This window comes from Pan troglodytes, chromosome 6 (genome assembly GCF_028858775.2).
Source record: "Pan troglodytes isolate AG18354 chromosome 6, NHGRI_mPanTro3-v2.0_pri, whole genome shotgun sequence".
In the NCBI taxonomy this organism is placed as follows: Eukaryota; Metazoa; Chordata; class Mammalia; order Primates; family Hominidae; genus Pan; species Pan troglodytes.
The window spans coordinates 68,210,914-68,217,498 of NC_072404.2; the positions used below are offsets into that span (position 1 = coordinate 68,210,914).

Consider the following 6,585-nt stretch of genomic DNA (forward strand, 5'->3'; position numbering starts at 1 on the left):
TTAATTTGCCTGTTAGCTGATTCTGTTACATTTTAAATTTATTTTTTAAAAAAATGATTGGGCTTCTATCATTATAAAGTATATAAAATTTTCAAAAATTAAGGAACTGTTGCAGGAAGTCAGGGACCCCAGATGGAGGGACCGGCTGAAACCATGGCAGAAGAACATAAATTGTGAAGATTTCATGGACATTTATTAGTTCCCCAAATTAATACTTTTATAATTTCTTATGCCTGTCTTTACTGCAATCTCTGAACATAAATTTTGAAGATTTCATGGACACTTATCACTTCCCCAATCAATACCCTTGTGATTTCCTATGTCTTTAATCTCTTAATCTCATCATCTTCATAAGCTGAGGAGGATGTATGTCGCCTCAGGACCCTGTGATGATTGTGTTAACTGCACAAATTGTTTGTACAGCATGTGTGTTTGAACAATATGAAATCTGGGCACCTTGAAAAAAGAACAGGATAACAGCAATGTTCAGGGAACAAGAGAGATAACCTTAAACTCTGACTGCTGGTGAGCTGGGTGGAACAGAGCCATATTTCTCTTCTTTCAAAGCAAATGGGAGAAATACCACTGAATTCTTTTTCTCAGCAAGGAACATCCCTGAGAAAGAAAATGTGTCCCTGAGGGTAGGCCTCTAAAATGGCCACTTTGGAGGTGGCTGTCTTTTATGGTCATAGCTGTAGGGATGAAATAAGCCCCAGTCTCCCATAGCACTCCCAGGCTTATTAGGACGAGGCAATTCCCGCCTAATAAATTTTGGTAGGACCGGTTGTCTGCTCTCAAACCCTGTTTCCTGATAAGATGTTATCAATGACAATGCCTGCCCGAAACTTCATTAGCAATTTTAATTTCACCCCAGTCCTGTGGTCCTGTGATCTCGCCCTGCCTCCATTTACCTTGTGATATCTTATTACCTTGTGAAGCATGTGATCTCTGTGACCCACACCCTATTCATACACTCCCTCCCCTTTTGAAAATCACTAATAAAAAATTGTTGGTTTTACAGCTCAGGAGGCATCACAGAACCTGCTGACATGTGATGTCTCCCCCGGGCACCTAGCTTTAAAATTTCTCTCTTTTGTACTCTGTCCCTTTATTTCTCATACCAGCTGACACTTAGGGAAAATAGAAAAGAACCTACATGAAATATCGGGGGTGAATTTCTCCCAATAGGGACAATTTTGCTTTTCATTGTATTACTGAATACCTGAGGTAGTTGAATAAAAATGCATGTTTAATACACCTGCCAACACCATTCAGCACTTCCCTTAGGTTACTCATGTCAGTGTTAGGTAAGAATAAAACTGAGAACAGTTTTTCTATGCTAATGACTTAACATTTAAGTTCTTGTGATAATTATTCTGATCCAATTTTAACAATTGAATTTAGGAGCAATCTATTTGATGAATTTAGTGAAAGCATCACTAAGCCAAGTTCTGGAATTATGGGGGAATATTAAGAATTAGAATATTTGTTATACTGTGAGACTACAACAAAGGGAAGTGCAGAGCTCTTCTCTTTCCCTCCCCCACCCTCTTTTTGTTTTGTTTTAAAGCTGGGTGTCATACATTTCGGAAAGCATAAAGTATACATTCTCACAGAGACAGGAGTTCAAAAGTTGCCTGGTCCTCAGAAACAACTGGCTAGGTAAAAACTTGTGCATGTGATTCTGGATAGGGGGTCAGCGCCCATCTGTTGGTTAAGCAATCTATCTTTGGTTTGGCATCTGCCTCTGTGGTGGGCTGTTTCCTGAGTCTTTACTTCCATCTTGACTGAGGTGGTCCACTTTGCAGAGCCTTCTGTTGTTGTGCTGTTTTACCTGAGTCAGAATTGCCTGAATTTTTCTCTGAGCAACCTGGCAAGCATAGAAGTGACCAGTTATTTTGACAACCACTTGGTCATTCTCATCAGGTGTCTGGTCATGAGGGACAACAACTTCTGCACTTGACAAATTCTGAAGTTTATTCACCGTTTTGCCTCCTTTTCCAATAACTCTGCCAGCAACCAAGGATGACACTGTGATATAAGCTTCAAGTTTAACCTCTTCTTTAGGACTAACAAAATTTTCTTCTTTAGTTTTTCCATAAATTCTTCCCTGAGCCTTGAACTGAGCCTCTGGTGGTCCAGTGATCATTACCATCCTCACTTTAGCATCTGGTGCTTCTGCTGGCAAAGCGAGAAAGCTGCTTGATGTGCTTGGCCCTGCTTGCCGATGATGACACCGACTGATAGAGCCTGGATAAACAGATGAACAGTCTCCGTTTCTGATTGCTCAAACTGCGGGTAGGTAGGAGTCATGGCTGAAGGCTGCCCTGAGGTGGGAGGTGGCATCCCTGAAGTGGGTGGGAATAGACCCAAGGCGTTCAGATTTAATCCAGGAATTAAATGTGCTTGAAGATCCACAGAAGCAATATCATTTTCATATGACTCCCTTATTTGCTTCATGATCTCTTCCTCAGCTTTGGCACATGCCTCAACATTGCCTTTAACTGTAATGGTGCATTCTGGATTATACAGCATCAATTCCTGAAAGCACCTTGATGGCCTTGAGGGCCCAGCTCTCCTCTGGGCAGTCCATGAACGCATAGCCAGTCTTCACCAGGAAGGATCCCGACACTGGGATCTTGGCGTCCTTGAAGATACTTTCTAGGTCCAAGGGGGCGGCGTTCTCACGGAGGTTTCCGATATACAGTTTGTTCATTGTGAAGAATGGTTGTCTAAAAAAATTAACGAGAAGAACGAGAAATTAAAACTACCCACGGTGATGGATGGATCCAGCTGGTTTTGTTGCTCTCATCTTCTCACCTTTAAAATACGCAAACACAGAAAGAAGAACAAGAACAAGGACAAGACAAGCACAAGAACAAGGAGTGAAAAATCAGATCCGAGGCTTGTTTTTCCTTGTCCTAGATATGTTTTAAAAGAGAAAGGAAAGAAAAAGCCTAGCTACAACCCAAATGCATCAACCAGTCTTCCTAAGTCTCACTTTTGAATAATTTTCAAATGAGATGTACACCTAAATTTTAAGAGTGTTGGAGTTTGTGTTTGCTTTAGTGGTGCTTTATCTGTCTGATTGTAAGCATAATGTTCATGGAAAGAGACTTTTGGTAGGAACCAAACTGGGACTCTTACAATGGCTTAAGTCCATCAGAATAGTTCTGATGCTACTTAGGAGCATCAGAACTCCTTTCTTTGCCTGATTTTTCAACTTATTTCTTAATTGGAACCCCATAAAGAACATGAATGGTCTTGTGATATCCTTAATGTCTTAGAGTTATATCAATATTTTGCTTACCAGTAATCTGTGTGAAAATAAAGTTTATTTAGTAAACAAAAGTTGCTGTGTATCTACTGTATGCTAAGATCTTCACTAGATCTGTGGGTGTCAAAGAAAAAGATTTACCCCTTTTACAAAGAGTGAAACTTATTCCCACAGTGTGATTGTCTAGCCAGTATTTAAATACTTCTGGTGATGGCAGACTTACTACCTACCCTTAGACAGTCCTTGGGTTCCTACTATATTCATTCACTTTTATTTTTTTTGAGACAGAGTCTTGCTCTGTCACGCAGGCTAGAGTGCAGTGGTGTGATCTCAGCTCACTGCAACCTCTGCCTCCTGGGTTCAAGTGATTCTCCTGCCTCAGCCTCCTGAGTAGCTGGAATTACAGGCACCCACCACCGTGCCCAGCTAATTTTTGTATTTTCAGTAAAGACGGGGTTTCAACCATGTTGGCCAGGCTGATCTCGAACTCCTGACCTTGTGATCCGCCTGCCTCGGCCTCCCAAAGTGCTGGGATTACAGGCGTGAGCCACTGCACCTGGCCTAATTCACTTTTTTTTACCCCGGCAAATAAGATCTTTCTGGAATGAGATAGACAATGATGTGTTTTCTGCCGAGTTGGTAAATGCTAGAAGCTGGAGTGCAGACATGTTGTTCTGTGCTTTATGCAACTCAAGAGACAGTGTGCAATCTGACCCCCAGAGAGTTCCATCAGGGCGTGCTTCAACTACTCAGCAAGTGGCCATCTTTTACATGAAGATTTCTGCTCCTGAGAGAAGATATCTGTCTCCCTGGGCTGCACAGCCATCCTCTTATGTGTGAACTGGGCCACAATCCTCTAAGACAATCTCACATGGAAGTCTTAACGTGACTCTCATTTGGGGTAATGCTTGTCTCTGATGTCATCCAAATGACTCACCAAAACCTCAAGTAAGCCCCACTGTGCTCCAAAGAAAGTTCTCTTTTATGGTGTCAATCCTGAAAGATGCAACCTGAACATCCCTTTGGGCCCCAGTGAGCACTAGTCTCTCCATTTTAGGGAAAATTGTGTATTTGTACTGTTCTAGTGTTGGCTTCCTCAAGGCCCTGGTGTGTTGAGTTTTCTATGCTTTGGGTATGGGCACACCTTATATACTCTGTCTTCTAAATATGTTAGATCATCTATTGTGGTAAGATTAAATGAATGAAAGTTGAATATGTTTTCTGTAAAGTCCCTGAGAAAATTAATGAAATAAGTTACTAAAGAAATACATGTTTTCAAATTTTAGTGAGTTTACTTTAGAGAAATTAAAAATTGTATCAGGTAAGCCAGGCCATGTAATGTGTCTTAAGCATGTCTGTGATATGCTCATTCTTTGCACACTCAAAACCACTGTTGGTTAGGTGCGGTGGCTCATGCTTGTAATCTCAGCACTTTGGGAGGCTGAGGCAGGTGAATCACTTGAGGTCAGGAGTTCAAGACCAGCCCGACTAACATGGCGAAACCCCATCTCTACTAAAAATACAAAAAATTAGCCAGGCTTGGTGGTGCACACCTGCAATCCCAGCTACTCATGAGGCTGAGGCAGGAGAATCAATTGAACATGGGAGGCAGAGGTTGCAGTAAGCGGAGATCACGCCCCTGCACTCCAGTCTGGGTGACAGACTGAGACTCCATTTCAAAACAAAAACAAAAACAAACAAAAAAACCCACTGTCATCTTGCTAAGAATGTGGCATTGGGATACATGCTCAAGAAAAAGGGAGAAGTATATGTATATTGGGAAAGTGGAGTGGTTAGCACTGATCAAATTATTATGTTTATAGATTCTGATTTATTGCATTACTATCTTTACAGTAAGTGATTTTTTTTTTTTGAGACAGAGTCTCATTCTGTCGCCCAGGCTGGAGTGCAGTGGGGTGATCTTGGCTCACAGCAACCTCCGCCTCCTGGGTTCAAGCGATTCTCCTGCCTCAGTCTCCCAAGCAGCTGGGATTACAGGCATCCACCACCACACCTAGCTAAGTTTTGTATTTTTAGTAGAGATGGGGTTTCACCATGTTGGCCAGGCTGATTTCAAACTCCTAAACTCAGGTGATCCACCTGCCTCGGCCTGCCAAAGTGCTGGGATTACAGACATGAGCCACCATGCCCAGCAGTAAATGAAATTGTGTAAAAGCTCATTGGACCAGCTTGTCTCCAGGAGGTCTGATAGTAGCTAGTGCTGTCTTTTGTGTCTCTTCAGAAAACTAAAAAAAACCAGAAATCCTGGCCAGGCACAGTGGCTCACACTTGTAATCCCAGAACTTTGGGAGGCCGAGGCAGGTGGATCACCTGAGGTCAAGAGTTCAAGACCAGCCTGGCCAACATGACAAAACCCCATCTCTACTAAGAATACAAAAATTACCTAGATGTGGTGGCAGGTGCCTGTAATCCCAGCTACTCAGGAGGCTGAGGCAGAAGAATTACTTGAACCCAGGAGGCAGAGGTTGCAGTGAGCTGAGATCATGCCACTGTACTCCAGCCTGGGTGACAGAGTGAGGCTCCATCTCAAAAATCAATAATTGGACAAACAAACAGAAATCCAGTCCTAAACGCCAGAAACTATGACATGCTTATATTACAAATGAATCTGTCTAGACTACTTTTAAATAAGTTTAACCTACAACATCCTAGTTACAGACAAACTTTGATGAAAAGCATTTTTTAACCAGACCTGCCTGTATTTGCTTTAAATCAGATAAATCAGAAATAAAGTATTTCATTTTCTCTTCTGCCTGTGCTAGACTTATTACCCCAGTAGGTTTCCAGTTTGACAAGTCAAGAATCTAAACTCATACTTTAATTTTTACCCTTTGTTTGTTGTTAGCTTTTTTATGTAGAAACACACTCAGCATGATAGCAGTAGGAGCAGAAGTCAGAAGATCTAATGATTATTGAGCGCTAGCTACCAGCATCCTAATTTTTTTTCATGCATCATCTCATTCATTCATCACAACAACTCTTTAACACAGAGATGTAGATGTAATTATTATCCTCAGGATTCAGATGAGGAAAGAGACCCAGAGAGGCAGCCAGCTATTAGAACTCAAACTGTTAAGTGTGTCTCCAGGGTTGTGCTTCTGACCCTTTCCAGACTACCTGCCATAGAGTCATGATCCATTCACCAAGCAAACACTAACTGATAACCTCCTGTGTGCAGAGTCCTCCCTATGAGGCACATCAAGGGAAAAGATGGACACACCAAGAGAGAAAAAGAAGTGTGCCAGCACAGGGTTCTGGCTTCCAGAAATAGATTACAGCACATTCTA

At 41.9% G+C, this 6,585-nt stretch overlaps 1 pseudogene; it reads right to left on the reverse strand.

The window, feature by feature from the left end:
- Window positions 1-1,682: 1,682 nt before the first annotated feature.
- Window positions 1,683-2,690, reverse strand: LOC129144578 (insulin-like growth factor 2 mRNA-binding protein 3; annotated as a pseudogene).
- Between the last annotated feature and the right edge of the window lie 3,895 nt (window positions 2,691-6,585).